Raw genomic sequence first — 20514 nt, 5'->3', positions numbered from 1 at the left:
GTTATTTCGGGCTTAGTAATAAATTGACTAACCTTAATAAGTTGTCTGTGGTTACTATGAGCCTGTCAGGTATTGCAGGAATCACGCGACTATTCAGGCTGTGTAAACGGATTTATTGCCACTTGAGGCTATAATACACAAAAGAAAAATGGTCCAATTCTTCTTGGGGAATTGCTCTTCTCCTTGAGACTCCGGTTTTCTCCACCAGATTTCCGTCGATCCAGTCAGGCGGGGGAGACACAAGAAAAAAAAAACAAGGGTCAGCGCTATGCGTCAAGGCTTATGTGTGGGAGAAGGAGTGGGGGAGATATTACACCCATTTTTCAGATTCAAAAGGGTGCAAAGGGGTGAGAGACTGCCACCGTAAAGCCAGAGAAACACGCACAAGCTGTCGCTCTTGTGAGCTCACGAGGGGCTTCTCTTGTCGGTACTCTGGGGTGTTACTCCCACCCGCCTCCCACTCCCTAGGAATCGTGCATGCACCTGTGCGAGCCACGCTCCTCCGGGAACAAGGCTGTTGAGTCGCAGTGTCATTGGCCTCCTGGCACTCCTTTGTGGGGGTCACAGCCGGAATCCTGTTTTGGTGGGTCATCCTCGTTCTACGTCAATACTCGGGGTTGCTGCACAGTGGGTCTCCACCTCGTCTCCTCGAACACCTCCAACTGCTTCAGATTCTGATATTGACTGTCCTGCAGTCTTTCCATCCTCCTCTATGTCTCCCTAAAGGAATCATCTAGTTGTCTTTACTTGTGCCATTTGTATGCTTTTACTATACCAAGCAAGATGATAACGCAAGCCACAACAATTACTATCAGCATTAAGATATATCCAGGTATTCCCTTTCCTTAGTCAGCAAACCAACTTCCGCGGATCCTCTCTCCCTGTTCAACGTGCCCTTGTCCTCCCGTACGAACCGCTCCTTCTCCTCCGGCGTGGTGAGATCCCCCCTCCAAGGGGCGTGGCTTGGAAGTTCCTCGCCCTCCGGGCTTCCCAAGTTAAAGGGCCCATAAAACATAGTTTTAGGATCATCTCGGGTGTAATATACATCATGTAGAGATTCCGGGGGCTGGAAAGGAAACAAAGGTGTGGGCCTGTGAGGCAGAGTCTCTTCCTCCTCCTTAGTTCCAGGGTCAATGGGAGTCAGAGCCTCACAGAGCCTAAAGAGTCTCCTGTAGAATTGATTTGATGATAATGTCAGACTTTCTCCCCTTCACGCTTTCATGCTGCTCAAAAGTACATCGGACTGTGAGTCTAGAACAGATCTAGAACTTATGGGCAAAGCCCTTTCACTGATTACTATCACAAAACACTTGTAAACTGATTCCTAGTACAGTTAACATTGTTCAATTGATCAGGCGCATCACAGAATACCAACTACTGATACAATAAGACATTAGCTCTCTATGCTGTTGTCTGCTGTTTCCTAGAACAGAGCTTTCAAGTTTCTCTAGCATGTACCTTAAATAAACAAAGGTACTACCCACAGATGACTTGTTAATTATGGCACCACAATTGTTTCTTTGGCCAAATATAAGCAAATAAGAAAAGTGCAGCTTTTTGAAGGCAGTTTCTTGATCCGTGCAAACAAGACAAATTGATAATTTCTAGCATTTACTAGATTGCTAACTTGTACATTATTGCATTGCTCTACTCATGGGTCAGAGTGTCACACATACAGAATTGTAATTTCACACATTGGCACACTTAAGCCATTAACATGTCACACATAACCAAAGGGAAACTTTGGCAGCTATGATTGAACATTTATCTCAACTGCAAATAGTCTCAGTATCGCTGTGGTGCTACAGGATTGAATCTCAAAAAGCATTGAGGACGATCAGCTCAGCCTGCCGGTTGTGAAGAAGCTACAACTAGAATCAGTAGTGGACCGGCTGGCACTTTTTACAAGGTTGACAAGGGAGCCAGTTCAGACTGTTGAGGGAATTCAGGAAGGGCATCAAAGGAACTCACCAGTGCCAACTCTGCCTCATGACCACTGCCGGTCTCTGAATCTTCACTTTCCTCATGATTCAGAACATCTTGAAAGTTCATAAATAAATAAATGTTTCTAGTTGCAGCCTAGCCCCTTGTTCTACTTTGATCACTTGCCAGGTAGTCATTTAAAACGTGATCCGAAACTTGCAACTAGGATGTCTAGCTCTGATCGCTGCTAAATCCCCACCAGTGACGCCTGAATTTCAAACTCAGCAGTTTGTTCCGCATTGCTTATTTTTGTTTTAAATGAGCTAAATTCCTATTCTTCTCAGGGTATTCAGATGTCCATGAGGGAGGGTGGGGAAGCACATCATAGACCTGTTGGCCAAGGAATAACTGGCTGGGGGACACAATCTGTGGTGGCATGCAGAGCCAATCACTATTCTTTTAGTAAAACACAGAAGTTCATTATCCCATGGAAAAAAAGAACCAAAGGTTTGTGGTCGGTACAGATTGTACATTAATGTGGTAGTGACAACATCACCACAATATCACAATAGCCTCTTTATTTGATGTGAGAATATTTGTATGTTCATTGGGGGTCAAAGCTCTGCTCGCATAGATGGCCAAGACCCACTCTCCATGGGGTTATTTTTGTGATATGACAACTCCAAGTCCTGTAGGACAGTCATCCACTAATAGTTTCAAGGTATTTGCTGGTTTAAAATACTAAATTGTTGTTTTGACCAATACTGCATTTCCTGTGGCTTGAAACACAGACTGGTGCACGTATGTCTAGCCCCACATGGTAGAAGTGTTGTCAGTTCTTTGAGGGGACCTGTTAAGGAAGTCAGATTATTTATGAATCTCCCACTGTAAGTCACCATGCCAAGGAAGCTTCTGACCCCTGACAGATGTGGGCGGAGGTGATGAATTGATGTTTACTTTGGTTGGGTATGAATCTACCCCCTCTTGCTGAGAACTGTGATTCAAAATAACTGTTAGATTTCAGAAATTCACATTTCTTACATGTGAGTGAGACATCACAGTCCCTTAATCTCTGAACGATGTTGCGAAGTCTGGAGCGATGCTCTTTGAGGGTTTTTGCATGTGCTACAAAACTGTCACTGACATTCTGCACATAAGAGAACTCAACCAGGACTTCTTGGATTGTATTTTGAAAAACTTCAACTTCATGGGAAATGTCAAAGTTAAGGGGCAGATTTACTAAACTCTGATGCAATGCAGCAAATGAAGTTGCTGGGCTGTGTTACGTCAAAGGAAGAGAGGAGAAATGTGCCACATCTACTAAGATATGGTGCAATTCTGTTCTCTAGTAGTGCTGGCACACTTCTGTGAGCCTAGCACCAATGCAGGTACCTCTGCACTTCAAAGTAGGGGTGTCTCCATTATCGTATCTCCCTGTATAAAAAATTCTCAGAGGCATATTATTATTTTTTTTTTTTGTTGAAACTTTTGATTGAAAATAAAAACAAGAAAACAGAAAAACAAAACATGGCAAGGCATTACAATAGAATTGTGGCACCATTCGGCTCGCGGGGAGGGTACAAACGTAAATCAGATATCGTTGCTACCAGTAAATCGGGGGGAGGGGGGGGAAAGGAGACCAGAAGTATACAAAACATCTATGATCCTGCGGAGGAAACATCAGGTTGGGAGGAAGACAAGTCAATATCACATTCCGATATGGGGGGAGCACATATATCACCACATATATCACCACGGTATGTGTTCCACTGAGTCCAGATTTTCCCCCATTTGCCAGGTGTGCCACGGGAAACATAAACCGTTTTTTCTCGAAACATGCACCAATCCATGTTTTGTTTCCACACTAGGACTGTCGGAGGCCTCTGGGCGCCCCATAGCTGGGCAATGTCACGCTTGGCGATCATGTTACCCAGGGTCGCCCATCGAAGCTGCGCCAGATTGTAATCATTCGGCTCCCAGACGTTCAGCAAGCACCTCCGCGCTTCAGGCATCAGCCGTACACCCGTAACCTCACTCATCACCGCATGCACGCGATTCCAATAGCTCAGCACAGCCGGACATTCCCAAATCAAATGGAGAAACGTGGCCACCCTGCCGCATCCACGCCTGCACAATCCATCCGTCGAGAATCCCATTCGCACCAGACGCGGGCCAGTCACATACACCCTATGCAGAATTTTAAGTTGGACAAACCGAAGGCGTGCCGGGATAGCCACCTCTTTCGGGGAAGAGATCGCGGCCTGCCAGTCTTCATCATCGAGCTCCAGACCATCACTGGTCCACAACCCTCGGAGGCCTTCCAACAAGTCAATCCTAGTATTAATCAGTTTTTTATAAATGAGCGAGATAGTGCTATCAGGGACATGCCCGTCTAGTATCCTATCTTCAAGCGGGGATGCTTCCGGCACGTCCGAGCCTCGGGGAAAAACAGACAAGATTGCGTGCCGGACTTGCGCATACCGAAAGGATTCCCTATCATTCAGTCCATATTCAACTTTCAATTCCTCAAAAGTTTTGATCCTACCCTTGATCCACATATCATCGACCCTGCTGATCCCTATCATGTCCCACCGATCGAATCCCTTCGATTGCCAAAGGGAGCCAAGTTTATCCGAGGCATAGAGTGGAGTAGCCCGGGTCGGTCTGTCAGCCCATCCCGTGGCCGCCGTAGCCCGATACCACACCTGCACCGCTGTTTTAGTGGGACCAGTAAGAGATCTACCGGCTGACGTCGCGTATAAAGCCCTGTTGTAATCGCCGCCGGGCAGCAACCATTTATCCATCGCAAAGGCCGGGTTTAGTGAATGAGCATAGGTGCCGTGGTTGATGGCCCCTAACTGAGAGGCCCAATATTAGCGACGGATGTCCGGGAGTGCGATGCCGCCATCATACCAAGGGAGCGTGAGCTTCGAAAGGGCAATACGAGAAGGGCCCCCCATATCAACTGTCGCTGTAGACCTTCAATCTCCCGGAAATACCCAGCTGGTACTACGTCAAGCGTGTTTTGAAGCGCATAGAGAAATCGGGGGAGCGACATCATCTTAAACAACGCCGCTCGACCCAGGGGAGAGAGAGGGAGCCTGTTCCACGTTTCTATATCCGCCCGAAGACGTCGGAGAGGGGGCAACAAATTGCGCTCGTAACGAAGCGTAGGGTCTAGGGTAACAAAGATTCCCAGATATTTGAATCCCTCGAGCACCACCGAGATAGGACATCCACGTGGCAAGAGGGGAGCATCGCCGGAAAGAACATAAACGCAAGATTTTGACCAATTGATGACTAGACCGGAATTTTTACTGAAAGAAGTCAAAACGTCGAAAAGGACGATCAACGACTTCCGGGGCGACGTAAGGTATAAGAGTATATCATCCGCGTACAGAGATATACGGTCTTCAAATTCCGGAGACCATCTAATACCCTTCAAGGATGGTTCCCATCTCAACCAAGCCGCCAATGGCTCTAAGGCAAGAGCAAACAGAAGTGGGGACAGAGGACAGCCCTGGCGCGTACCCCTACCAAGCGCAAAGGAGGCTGAAACACGCCCATTCACCACTACCTGGGCTAAAGGGCCAGCATAAAGCAGCTGCACCCAACGGATAAAGGCGGGCCCAAAACCGAATTTAGAAAGGACCGCCCAAAGATAAGGCCACTCAAGCGTATCAAACGCCATAGTGGCGTCTAGGGACGCCAAGATGGCCGACTCCCGCAGAGTCCCGGCTCGCGCTAGGACTCCATGAAGGCGCCGAAGATTAAGTGCCGTATTGCGATGTGGTATAAAGCCGGATTGGTCCGGGTGAACAAGATCTCCAATAACAGATATCAAACGAGTAGCAAGAACTTTGGCCAGGATCTTAGGTTCAACATTGATCAGGGAAATAGGTCTGAAAGATTCGCAGCGGTCACGCGGCTTTCCCTCCTTATGGATAACCACTATGGAGGCCAGCCTTTGATCAGGAGGAAGAGACCCTTTCTCTAGGGATTCCAAAAACATCGATCGCAAATACGGCGCCAGTACGTCGGGACTGAGCTTGTAAAGCTCGATGGGGAGTCCATTAGGGCCCGAGGCCTTCCCGGAGCGAATCGATCGGATAGCGGTCGCAATTTCGTCAGCCGTGAGCGGAGCTTCCAATAGGTCCCGCTCCGGGTCAGACAAGCATGGCAGCGAGATATCGCGGAGAAGCAAGCGGGAGTCCTGCTCTGGTCGATCGGACACGGGGAGTACACTACCCGAAAATAATCGGCGAACCGCGCAACGATCCCAGCAGGGTCAGTGATACTTTCACCATTCACATCAACTATGACAGGGATAACCCGACTCGCGCATTCTCTCCTATCCAACCAAGCAAGCAACTTCCCAGCCTTATCTCCCACATCATACAGACGCCCCTGCTGTTCACGACCCATCTCTTTCGCAGCGTCAGTCACAAGTGCTCTATATTCGTGCTGTTTTAGGTCTAACAAGTGCAGCTTCTCAGGGGAGGCTCCAGAGTCCAACTCTCCCTCAAGGATGGTAAGTTCAGTCTCAAGACGGACAACCTCTTCCCGCTTACACCTCTTAACATTGCCAATCGAGGAGAGGGCTTGGTCCCGAATGACAGTTTTATACGCCTCCCACAAGGAGACAGAAGAGGACACTGAACCCACATTTTCAGCAAAGTAACGATCGATTGCTTTAAGTAATTCCACTCTAATCTTAGGATCACGGAGGTACCATGGGTTAATCGGGGCAATCCGACCTCCCGACCCCAGACGAGCGTTCACAACTAACCACAGCGGGGAGTGATCCGAAATACCCCTGGCAAGATGTTTCACCTCCCCTATGAGGGAAGCCTGGGAGGAGGGCATCAAAACATAATCTAATCTCGAAAGGCTGCCATGGGCCCCGGAGTGAAAAGTATACTGCCGTTGCCCAGGATGATGTAAACGCCAGCAATCGGTTAGCCCCATTGCCTCCAGGAAGTCCCCCAGCCAGGATTGAGATTTAGCGAGGACACGGGGAGGGTGACCAACACACATACCAGACACTACTGAGTTGAAATCCCCCCCTACCACAAGTACACCCTCGGGCACTCCCAGGATCACTTTTCCCAAATCAGCATAGGTCGTAGTTTGAAGGCCTGGGGGTATGTAAACCGAGAGTAAAGTAATCACCCTCCCCTCCCAGCGCCCTACAATAGCGGCATAACGCCCCCTATCATCGAGTATAACGTCATCAATAGCAAGGGGGAGGGAGGTCCGAACCAGAATGCCCACCCCTCTGGAGCCGGAAGTGAAACCCGAGTGGGCCATGAGACGGTATCCACGCCTATTCATGGCGTGGCACGTATTACCCAGCAAGTGTGTTTCTTGAAGCAAAACCACATCAGGAGACAAGCGTTGTAGCAACTGTAAAACCACCCCCGTTTAATTCTGTCTCCCAACCCATTTACGTTCCAACACAGAATGCGTAGTCCCCTATCCCCCATCCCAGAATCCACCCCAGGTTCCCCCCCACACCAGCCGCGACACTGCAACACAGGAGATCATCAGTACTATGCCTTGAATAAAACAAAAAACCCTAAACTTGAACCCCCCAACCCCCCAAACCAACATTATACCCCCCACCCCGCACCCCTGCGTGAGACTCAAAAGCCACCCCAACTTGCAGTGTGCCTGTCGCCCTAACATACAACTAATCTACGAAAAGAACCCCAGAGGAGGAAGACACACCCGACCCCCTTCCACACCCCATTAAGACAACACAGTAGCGGACAATAGTAGCATAGCATCAAACCACAGCCGAAAGTCAATACGTTGGTCCAGGAGCCGATTCACTCCCTATTCCTGCTCCATCAGGCCGCCCTCCGCTCCACTGGAGTGTTCCGAATGATCAAATTGTTCCTGTCCAGGGGGCAACGAGTCCAACCAGTCACTAGCAGCTCCAGGATGGTCAAAGAAAAACGTTCTATCATTGTGAACCACACGCAATCGAGCCGGGAAAAGCATGGCATATTTCATGGCTCTGTCTCTCATTCTCTTCTTCACTCCTTGAAATCCCAGTCGCTGCCTCTGAACCTGTTGGGTGAAGTCCGGGTAGAAGCTGATCGCGGCGTTTTCATATTTCGTAGGGCCCGATGTGCGGGACGCCTGCAGGATCGCATCTCTGTCACGAAAGTTAAAGATCCGCGCAATGATGGGGCGCGGAGAAGCTCCCAACTTGGGCGGGCCACTCGGGATTCGGTGGGCCCGTTCCACTGCAAAAAACTTGCTCAGACCCTTGGGCGCTAGGTGATTCAGGACAAGGTCCTCCACCAGTAGGTCTACTGCTGACGAGTCTGTCGTCTCCGGGACACCAACCAACCGGACGTTGTTCCGCCGTGCACGGCCTTCAAAATCGTCCAAGCGTCGAGAGAGGTAGTCACGGGCGGATCTCAAATTACCGACCTCCGTCTGTAATTCAGAGACGTCGGCGACAAGACTGGATGTCTTCAGGTCAAGGGATTTGACCTTCTCGTTAGTCTTTCCAAGGTCTGCCCTGATCAGAGTAACATCTATAGCAAACGTGTCTAGCTTGTGAGTCAGGGCCTCATATTGTTGTCCCAACGCGGCCTTCATCCCAGCAATGGCGCCCATGACGTCTTTCAACAACGGTTCTTCATCCAACAGGGAGTCATCCCCAAAGGTGGCCGGGGGTTTAGTCATACCACTCGGAGAGCCCTTAGTGAGGGTATAGCGATCCATAACGTTGGACTGCACAGGACCTCCCCGAGTTGCCGGTCTGGTCTTGCGCCTCTCCGCCTCGGGCTTGGTAGTCATTTTAGGTCGTGCGCCCCGGAGGGTATTCTGAGACCTAGTAAAAATGGCGACACTCTATACGCCCGGATCAATTCGGAGAATAGGTGGAGGGCCAGCCACTGATCAAAGCGCAGCGAAATTCCAGATCACTAAACGATGACGTGGTAGTGAAAGAAACAAACGACCAGGGCGACCAAGGCAAAGTCAATGAGGCCAGACCACAGGAATCGAAACTGAAAGTAGAAGATCGGGCATGGGAGCCTCGCCTGGGCCGTTGTTATTCGATTACCACCCGGCTGGCAGAGAAGGCAAGCCCGGGGCAGTACCATGGAGCAGGCCAGAAAAGTTCAAAAGTCCTTATCTTCGGTTCCCGGGGACCAAATCGCAATCTGAAAACGGATAAATGATCAGCCAGGTCACGACCACAAAAGCCCGTCGTCTAAATCAGGATAAGATACAGGATGATCGGTGGAGGTGGCGAAGGTCCGGGAGCTCTGAGCTCACGCGACCATCTTGGGTGCGCGCTAAGCTCCTCCTCCCTCTTTGTATTTATGATGCAGCCTTAGGTAGGTGCACCAATATGGCGCAACCCATGTTTACTAACATAGGTTTGCGTCAATATACATGGGTGGATGCATGGGAATGCCCATGCTCCACACAAGTAATGCCTCCCCAACATAAAGTAATGCAAAGCAGTGCTATCCTCTGTCTTGTGTAACTTTTTGGTTAAAATGCAACACTAATTGTTAGTAAATCTGGGCCTTAGTCTTTTGTATCGCTGTAAACCTATATGGGTATAGAAGGTGATGATGTACCAGGATTTTGGGCCTAACAGTAGTTGGTGGTAGCTGGGGTTGTGGTTTACCTTTGAAAACCAGCATGCCAGGTTTACCTCCTCTACAAGATAATCAACTGCTGAAGTGAGGTCCTTCTATTTTAATCACAGTGTTCCGCAGCCACATATCCACACTCCTGGTTGTTGGGGATTTCTTGCAACAATGATGGGTGAAACCCATGGTGTTGACTCTTCAACTCGTTCTGTGAGGTCCTCTTTTTCCACTTTCAACAGTTCAGCTTTACTTTTGGAATTAAGTAAATTCCCAATCCTTCAGAGGCTTTGCTTAATAAGGTGAACAGATCGGCCAATATTTAATGTTGTAGTCTTTCCTTTAAAAGGCATCCAGATCCGTTGAATAGATTACCAAACTCACTGAGTAAGTTGCCTAAATTGTTGGTGTGAAAGCATATATGTGAACTGTATGAAGCACAGTTGTATAGCTCTTTAGCAGCTCAACAGAGTTTCTGTCCCTTCTTAAGGGACGTACACCTTCTTTGTGATGACTTGTTGCCATGGGTTAACTCAGTGGTGAAAACATCACAAAATGATATTCATTGTTTGTTTCCATGCGTGTATATCTTGACTCTAGTGGGTTTAAGTGTTGGCGAGGGCTTCAGAGAATCAAACTGATTCTTAACTAGTGTTTATGTATGATGTTACAGTTTCTGAGTTTGCCTCTATGTCAATTGCAGCAATAAAGTTCATTATGTATATATATATATATATATATATATAATACTTAGCCATAACATCAATGGAAGCGTCGGTGTCAATGAGGGTAGTTAGTAACTGTCTCCCACTTGTACCTGACACTTTAATTGGGGGCAGCAGTATCTTCGCTTTGGTCTACAGTGTGTGTACCACTTGCATGACCCCTTCAATCCCTTTGTTATCATCCATATCTTCAGACGGAGGTTCAGTTATGAAGGTGTGACAGTGATGCCGTTTTTTGGGGTGGGGTGATTTGGTAGTGCAAGACAAAGGGCAGGCCTTGGTAAAATGACAGAGTTTGCCAGAGGCCATTCATTTCTTCCCTTGAAATGGGTACTCGCCTGTCTCTCAGAATGTCCGGCTGCAATGTCTCATGCTCTCAACCTATGTTTTGGTTACTTGGTTCAGCAGTTCCAACTAGATGAGTTTATTGAGGGGTGTCTTGATTGGCGAGATTCTGAAGCTAGAGAGTTCTAGTGATCAAACTAGTGCCAGGATATAGCGTGCCTAGTTCCCTCCGGATGTGTCTTCTGAGTTTCCCTGAGCTGCACACTCGGATGAACTGTGCACGGATCTCAATTTCTTCGTGCACGGTACATGTGCTGTCGAGTTCTTTCAGCCAGGCTTTGAATGCAGCCATGGATTCGTCCGGGCCTTGCTTTGCGAGTAGGAAGCACTCATAGTCAGGGCTGGTCAGTGGTGCTGAATGTTCTCTGAGGGCAGGTACAGAGTGGACTTTAGTTTGCAGAGGTCCTTCTTTGTTAAGCTTATGGTATAACTTGGAAATTCCCTCTTAAGTGCTGTGTACCAGGATGGGTCTCTTATCCTCTGCAACATCTGTAGCAGCAAAATACCTCTAACCGTGCTCAATATAAAGCTTTGTTTTGGGAGACTGGGAGGAGGGCTTTTCAGATATTTCTAATAGTGAGATTGCCAGAATGGTAGCATGTAAAAATTAGATGGTATACAAGCAAATTTCATGCAACTCTTTTATATGTTGTGCAGGAATTAATGTCACCTCGTGTTTGGTCTATGGTCTGTGCAGGTGTCCCTAGTGTCTGTATGTGGTTGGACTTACGGTAGAACTATTTTCTTCTTTTACTTCCACTTCTTTTCTATCTTTTATTTTCTAGTATTTTTTTTAAATAGAAAGACAACTGGGCTCATTGCTAAGCAGACCGAGAATGCTGGGATCCTTACTTTCTTGTGGCTATTGCTGATAGATCTTCAGCACACATACTTAACACACAGACCTTCAGAAGGACACCCTCTTTTCATTTACAATTGCTGGGTTGCAACACAAGACATACCAGTGAAGATGGCTGTTCAGAACACCTTGAGCAGGGATGGCTCAGTCGGGAGGGCCAGCAGATTGGACACATGATCTTCATTAGCACTTTAAAAATTATCTATTTTTTTACTGGTAGCCAATTGATTATGGTAGCGGGGGATTGAGACATGTTTGACCAGTTGACCAAAAAGTGAATTGCCGATTTCTGTACCATTTGCCGTTGCTGTATTAGGTAGTCCAGGACCCCATAGGTAAAGAATGTTAGTGTAGTCCAGTCTGGAGAGGATCAATGCTTGGACTACTGTTTTTTGGGCTTCCCAGGGCATGAGGTTAAGAAATGTTCTTAACATCCTGAGTATCCAACAGGAAGTTTAACCTCTGCTGAGATCTGAAATTTGAAGGATAGATGTGTATCTACATGCATCCCTAGGATCTTAGCCAACTCCGTGGGTGATGGAGGTAAAGTGCAACTATTCGCTCAGGGCGCTAACCATCTAGGGAAGGGGTTGGCACCAAACAACAAGACCTCAGTTTTCTCTAGGTTACATTGTAGACAGTTGGCTTTAAGCCATCCGATCACTGCTAAAATGCAAGCAACAAATTTTGACTTAGCTTCCAATGCATTCTTGTCATAAGTCAGCAGGAGCTGGGTGTCATCTGCATAAGAAACCACTTGGATACCAAATAATTTTATTAGGTATGCCAGCGGCGTCATGTAAATATTAAAAAGTGTGTGGCTCAGGGTCAAGCCCTGAGGGTCTCCACAATTAAGAAACTTTGCTTCAGAAAAAATGGCTTAAGTCGCATGGTGTGTTCTCTCTGGTCCAAAAAGGACCACAGTCAGGCTACGGCAGTACCCCCACTCCAATAGTGGCAAGGCGTTGTAACATGATCTCATCTGAGATTGTGTCAAGCGCTGCAAAAAGGTCTGATAAAATTAGGGCATCATTGTGGCCAGCGTCCAACGTAAATTTGATAGAGCCTGTTATTTCCATCAGTGCTGTCTCCATGCTATGGTGAGCCCTGATGCCTAATTGTGAGGAGTGGAGGGGAATGAAGGAGTTCAGATATAATGATAGTCAGGTATTTACGAGCTTCTCACTAATCTTAGAGTCCCAAAGGTGAGGAAAGAGATGGGTCTAAATTAGAGAGGATTTCTGGGTCCGTATTCAGTTTTTTAAGGAGACGGATGACATTTGCCTTTTTTCAGGAAGAAGGGACTATCCCTGATCGTAATGAAGCAGCGAAACAAATTCTGATATATTGGGCTTAAACTTTCCTCTAGTAGCCTCATAACATGAGGAGGGAAAGGATCCAGGGAAGATTTGCATTTGTCAAAAAAAACCTTCAATATTTCTACACTCAGAGGATTGAACTGCAACAGTTTACCCAGACCAGGGTGCATTATTTGATTTGGAGTAGCACCAGTGGTTCGTCTTTAAAAGATTGTCCTCTATTATTAAAATGTTGTCCTCGAAGAACTCAGCCTTGTGCATAAGGATGCAATTGTCTCTTGAGGGGGTGCAGTAACTTTTGGATCTGTAAAATTAGACACAAAAAAAATGATTTTGCATTATTGTTCGCTTCACTAATTTTGTTAGAATAGAAAGTGTGTTGTGCAAGTTTCTGATTATCATGGTAAGTGTTCACGGCAGCTTTATACTGGGTTTTGTATTTTTCAGAATAGTTTTTTCTCCATTGACATTCTAATTTCTTACAGTACTTCCTTTCTACCACTAGCACAGCCTCCCTGTCATAGCATGAGAGCAGCGCGGGATTGCACAGGGAGTCTGTGATGCTGCCTCAGTGCCTGCTGGGACAAAGAAGAAGGAAAAGAACACTGCTATGTGGGAAGCAGCTGGCAGCTTCAGGTGCGTTTTTAAAAAAAAATTATTATTAAACCATCCCCCCCCCCCCCGCACCCATCCTCCCATGCTCTGCTCGTGCACCCTATACCCGCCTCACCACTTTTTGTTTGTGGCGGCCGTCACTGATTGCACTTCTGGACAAGAATTTTCATTTAGCCAGGTTTCGGTCATGAAGAGGATATCTAATTGCTCCTCATCAATCAGGTTATAGATGTCCAGTCCATGTTTAGGGAGGAAGCAAACATTGTTTAATGCTGCTTTTAGTCTCAGCGGAGTCTCCGGCAGCTCCATCCTCTCCCCAACTACTTGATTAAAAGGCGCCTCCTAACCCCTTTATATCAAAAGTGCAACAAGTCAGCAGCAGACTGGAGCAAACACCAAGTACTTCAATATAAGTATTTATTTTTGAAATTTATAAAGCACACAAATGCCCTGGGGCGTTTCGGCGCTGCGGACAGCGGACAAGGTCTATGAGAAAGTTATTGATTAAACAACCAGGTCTTTATCATCTTTCTAAAGACTAGCAGTGACTGACATGACCTGATCTCAAGCGGGAGGGAGTTCCAGAGTCTTGTCACCGTAACAACAAAACGCCTATCGCCCCAAGAAACAGTTCTTGTACGTGGAACAGAAAGGTGAAGTACATTAGATGATCGCAGTAGTCGGTTGGGAGTGTATGTGGCCAGGTGATTTATTAAAAACAGGGGGCCTGTTTTGCGGGAGGCTTTGTAAGCAATACATAATGTCTTAAATTGTATTCGATTCCTTACTGACAACCAGTGATACCCTTTGATAATATGTGAGATTGGTTTAAACTTGGGGGTTCCTGACATCACTCTAGCAGCCGCATTCTGGATGGTTTGCAATTTTTGTATAACCCAGCTTTGTGCATTAGCAAACAGCCCATTGCAATAGTCCAAAGATGACATCACCAGAGTGCTGACCAATGTTTTTCCCGAGTTCAAAGGGAGAAATGGTAAGATCTTCTTTTTTTTTTTTTTTTGTAAAGGCCTTTATTGTACACTTCTATAATAACACAGCTAATGGCCTACAACCCCATGGGCCGGCCGCGTTCTTTTTGTCATATGAGCAGTGCGCCTGAATTAACACAGCCGTTTAGCCGACAACCCGGAGGTCCGGCGGTGCATAGAATTAAAGTGTACATAGTTCAAACATATCCTGTGTCGGAGAACCCTAAGGCCCATGAGTTTTCAATTTTGTTGTGTTTTCCATAATTCTGTAAACCTGTAAACCAACATACACGTTAACATACTACACGACAATAATTCACACAGGTGTATAAGCACATCATGTTCCAAGATCATTAATCACAATTACTGCTATTAGTGTGTAGTTTCCCCGTAGATTCTATTTCAGGCAACAGGGCAACACGTTCAGTCTCCGTCTCCTTCTAACTCGTCCTCAGAGCTGGCATCGTCATCCTCCGGCAATGGATCACACAGGCCACCCCTATATTTATTCCATGGCGACCAGACCTTGTTCCACTTACGCGGGCAGGCTCTATTTACATACACTGCTCGCTCTGTAAACATTATCAGGTCCAAGTTTCTGCCCCATTGCACCAATGTGGGTAGGTCAGGTGCGCCCCATTTGTGTGCTATATCTCGTTTTGCCACCATAATTGCCAATGTAACCCATATCTGACCATACCTAGATAGGTTATTTGGATCCCAAATGTTCAGTAGACATTTACGCGGTTCAGGAGTCAGAGATATTTGTAGTGCTTGTGACATTGTGCGCATCACCTGACGCCAATAAGCGGTGATCAGGGGGCAGTCCCAGAGGGTATGGAATAACGTACCCTCCTCCCCACAGCCTCGCAGACAGTAGGGATGTGGAGCTCTTTGTAATTTATGGAGTGTGGGTCTCGTATAGTATATACGGTGCAAGATTTTCAATTGTACCAGCCTGAGCTTTGTTGAAATGCCTACCTCCCTTGGTGACGCCAGCGCCTCATTCCATTCAGTCTCATCCATGTCTCCCAGGTCCTCCACCCACCTTTCGCGCAATTTCAGTGTAGGGTCTGTTTGATTGTGCAATAGTTTTTTGTAGGTAAGAGAAGTGGCACTACACTGCATGTAGTCCGTGAGTAGTCTATCCTCTAGCGGTGAGGATTCCGGGACTTCAGTATCTGGAGGTATCGCCTGCAGCAGTGCGTGTCGTATCTGCACATATCTATAAGTTTCGTTGGGTCCTAAGTCATACTGTTGCCGAAGATTTGAGAACGGCAGTACAGTTCCCTTGTTCCACAGGTCTCCCACCGTAGATATGCCTATGTTGTCCCACTGCGTGAACCCTTTACAACTTCTCAGTTGTCCTAGCGCCTTAGTGTCCCACAGCGGGGTAAGCTTAGTAATTACACCCTTCCACCCCAGTTTTGCCTGTGTCGTGTGCCACAACAGTGCCGTGTGTTTCGTGGGGCCCAACAATCGTGCCGCCTGACCTCTATTGTAGAGCACCGAAAGCATACTGTCTGTGCCTAGTTGAGTCCTATCTGCTCTATATGCTGGGTCATCTCTAGGCGCGTGTATCCAGTAGTTGATGATTTTGAGTTGGGCAGCCCAGTAGTATAATTGCAGGTTTGGCAACGCAATCCCTCCCTCGAACCAGCTTTTATTCAGCATGGTAAGATCTTCTTGATCATTCGGAGTTTATGAAATGCTGCCGAAGCCACCAGATTGGCATGAGGTGCAAAGGTCAGTCTATCATCAAATAAGATACCTAAATTCCTGACCTTAGTGACTGGATTTGGGGGAGGACCTAAGGCAGGTGGCCACCAGATACTGGACAATATGGGGGAAAGCTTACCAAAGATGATAACCTCCGTTTTGTCGGAGTTCAATTTTAGACAATTGCTGGCCATCCAGCTACTGATGGCCAGCATGCCCTTTTGCCCTTTAAGTATTATATACAGGAACCCACTTCTGCAACTTGCATCCATGTGGAGAGCAATCTGACACAGCCAGCTCGTATAACAGAAGGCTCCAGCTCACTTTTCATTGGCCTTTCACTTACTGTCCCCAGCAGTCTGAAAACATGCCCACATGTCAGCTTTGCAACAAAACGTCACATTTAGAAGTGCTGATACGACAACCCTACATCTTCCCACAACTAAACAACAACATGAGGTCAATTGATAGAATCTCTCTGCTTGGTGGGATGGGTCAACGAGGTCAAGAAGACTCTTAAGTTGCTGTCCAGGCTCACAATCAGCAACAGAAGATAGGGAAGTGTGTAGAGGGTTGAGGTGATGCCTAAATGAAGCCTAACCTGAGTGTATTCATCAAAGTGTGATATTGCTATACAAAGCAGCAGCATTTTCCCTCCATTAGCTGTGAGCATCTAATGCTAACTTCACCAAATTTACATGAAGGTTTTCTTCATGCATAGTTTAAGCGAGAGTCCATATGACAGAAACCGGAAACTGAAACTCAAACAGCAGATGCACATCTTTCTCATGAGAAGAATAAACAAGCGTTTGCAATACAATACGTCTCGCATTACTGAAAGTTTGAGCGATTGCAGTTGCATTATTAATTGTGACACCCATAGGTCAAACTTTTATTAATGCGAGACCTCTTGCATTGCAAATGTGAACGGAGCGAGACAGGGAGAGAAGGAAGTTGGGCGGTCGCGCCGAAGAAAAGAAAGGCACGACTGTCATTGTTAGAGTTGAATGAAAAATCAGAGTTTAGGGAGATGCATCCAAGAATAGAAAGGCGTGGCTCGCTAAACTATATTTTTTCAATATTGCAAGTTTTTGATAAGCAGCACAGCACGCTGCCTGTGCGGCGCTGATTACTAAAAGCGTATAATATTGAAAAAATAGAGTTTGGCGAGCCATGCTGAAAGAAATAAAGGTGTGGCTCACCACGCCGAAGAAAGATGAAGGCCTGCCTCTCTGCTTATAATTACGTCATGTGCAGGGTGTAAGCGAGAGAGTTTATTGTGACTGCAACAGCAGCTAGGAGAAAGTAATGAATAAAACAGTGCTCACAGACTCTAAATAAAACATACCAAGTACCAACACATATAACAGGGGCAGTCCTCATGGAAGGTTACAAGAGAAAAAGTGGTACAAAGGAGGGACTACTAAGCCTATTAACCAATGAAGCCACCATTTACAAAGTACCAGGAGCCAATTAAAAAGATGGGTGGAAAATGGGCAGAGCTTAATACCTGTAACCTGAATAACCATGTCTCGAAGAGACAGCGTAAGGGCTGCCTAGGCGATACCTAAAAAGCAGAACTGAAAATTTGAAAAAGCTTTGTAAATGTGAAAGAACTTGAAACTGGAGGCTAAAATGTAAGTTGGTATCCTTAGCGTGATTTGAAGGAGCAGTGCAAGTACAGCAAACAGTACTATGGAATATCTGTGGCCTCGACTGAAACACAATTATGCTCTGCCAGAAAGTGAGCATGCAGTAGGAGCAAAAACAGAATCTGATATAGCAGACATGCTGGAAGTCTTGCATATTGCTTTTTCTTTTAGAAATACATCTATTTTTTTTAAAGCTTCTCATTAAAATTTCAATTTTTGTATTTTTTTGTTTGCAAATTAAAAAGAATACTTAATAATTAGTGCATTAGTTTAATGTATACTTGCTTCTATAGCTGTGTATTTTTTGCAGTTCAAATTGAAGAACTTGCTCCCAATTTTATTCAGTGGTGGTCCACAAATGTCAAAAGCTCAAGAACCACTTCTGTAAGTGGTGCACTCACTGACTGCGGTGTACAAGCACAGAGACCTCTACTGCACACAGTACACACAATCCATTCAGAGCTAGCCCTGCCACGACAGCCGTAGCGAGGAGATAATGTTATTTGTCTAAGGTCATTCTCTGCGTCTGTAAACCTGATTAGCGAGAATCAGACAGGCGGAGGAGCTTTCCCTACTCAGTCATCAGCAGGCAGCTCCCTGTGAAAGTGAGCTCTTCGTGGCAGCTCTGTTACTTTAATGTACTTGGCAGTGCTTAGCCTAGGGTGGCTGAAGCAAATGACAAGTGTGAGGTTAAGGGTACAAGAGCTGAGAAGGTCTTGGAAACCCGGGCCGCCGATACACCCAGGAAAAGCTTGGATTAGCCTCATCTGTAAGTGGAACCGAGACTTATTTGAAGTCACCAACCTCTGGCCTGTCCTGGCATCTTGTGTCTCATGGGAGGAGCGGACACAATCAGCTCAAGGTAGCAACAAACCAAATTTAATAGCAGATAAATGTTGACATGCAGAGACAAAAATTAATTAATAGCTAGACAATACTTAACTAAGACAAATAATATATGAATTCAAAAAAATATTCTCAAATGGGGCTGGGTGACTGGACTTGATATAGTCTGGTACGACAGACTGAAACCCCTATGTTAAAAAATGCTAAAGACAAAGTTTATTTAGAATTTGGCTGGCTTACTAATGATTGCCTAAATATGCTCCAAAAGTATTGTGACCAATAGGACGCATGGAGGCATTCATTCTTCATAGCACCGCTAACGGGCTGCCAGGGATACCATTTTGCAAGTGACCGATGGTCTCCGTTCAAGACGAAGCCTCCTTACCAGTTCATTCACCTTGATACAGCCCTTTGACCCTGGGCGCTTTCTGTTTCTGGCAATGGAGTTCTTCTTGAACTTCTTAAACTTTTACTGCCTATGGACAATGGTGCTTGATGTCAGAAGATATGAGGCTTCGTGTCATGGGGTTGTTCATACCTCGTGTGTTATCAAAAGAGACTAGCTTAAATATGACCAATATTGTTAGGACTCTGATTAGATTTGTCTCGGGTGTACCTCATAGGTGAGTTCATGAAGCCCTCACCCACCAATCTGGTTGGTGGCATGCTTCATCATCGGGCCCACCTAGTGACACCTAATGTGTCCCGGGTGTGCTGCGACGCCTGATTACAGCGGAGCTGGTATTTTACTGAGAGTGCAGTGTGAGGTGTAAAATGAAGTGTGAGTTAAAACGGCTTGACGAGGGTCCCAGTACCCGAGGGTAAATTAAATTTTAATAACTGGGCCCCCGTCAGCGGTTAAAATAAGGCTTGGGGATGTTTAAGGGAGGCGAGTTACTACCTCCTACATCCATCAGTTGGTCGACATGTTTCAGCCAGTGCCTTAAACTAAATCTGGCTTTCCTCAGGACCTTTTTAAAATAGAGTGTAGTGCAGGTTAAAAAGGAGTGTAATCCAGGCTATGTGTTACACTCACTAAGGTGTTTCTCTAAGTGTGAGAGGAGGGGATTCCCTTCTCATATATGCCTGTACCGACAACATTGAAGACATAGACAAAACATGTAAGAAGAGGAGAGTCAAATAGGCGTCTTTGCCACATAGTCATATACATAGAGTGCCGAATCTACAGTGCTCAGTGGGTAGACTACAGTCGGCAAAAGTGTAATGGCACTGGTGGTACCATTATTGTGATTATCGCAAATATTTGGGGGTGGTGTCGCTAAAACACGGGTATCACACATATGCATGAGATACAAAGTGTGATGGGGCGTAAGTAAACACTCTTACGCTTAGATTTTGCAGCCAATGCTTCCAGGAGTGAAGCGGTAAGGGGTTGACCCTGTAGGGAAATAATGTTGGCCACTGGGAGTTAGAGACCTGTAAGGAGGGAAAAGCGCTTACCCAGAGATTGTTGCTTGGAGGTTGTCATACTCACAGCTTTTCTGGTCAGAGCCTGCCTTGTACCTGTTGCACCGTCCTCGTACTCCGGTAGAAAAGCTGGAGTTTCTTGTTCGTTTTTATATGCTTGCTAATTGGTTAACTATCTGCACCTGTAGCTGGGAGTAAGAGTAGAAAGACTACCCCGGGTGTGTTCCTAGCTGTCTGCTCATGGGCGGTGGAAAGACACTAGTCTCTTGCACATGAGCGGTGCTGCTTGTGTCTATTGCGCATGAGCGGGGGTGAGACACTAGTTGGTGGAAAGACACTAGTCTCTAGCACATGCGCGGTGCTGCTTGTGTCTATTGCGCATGAGCGGGGGTGAGGCACTAGTTATTAGTGCTGTTGCGTGGTAGAGTATGTGTGTTAAAGTCTGCAATCTGCCACTATCAATTGTGCGGGC

The sequence above is a fragment of the Lissotriton helveticus genome, chromosome 1_1, assembly GCF_964261635.1.
Source record: "Lissotriton helveticus chromosome 1_1, aLisHel1.1, whole genome shotgun sequence".
Classification (NCBI taxonomy): domain Eukaryota; kingdom Metazoa; phylum Chordata; class Amphibia; order Caudata; family Salamandridae; genus Lissotriton; species Lissotriton helveticus.
Note: the sequence above shows the minus strand (reverse complement) of the source record.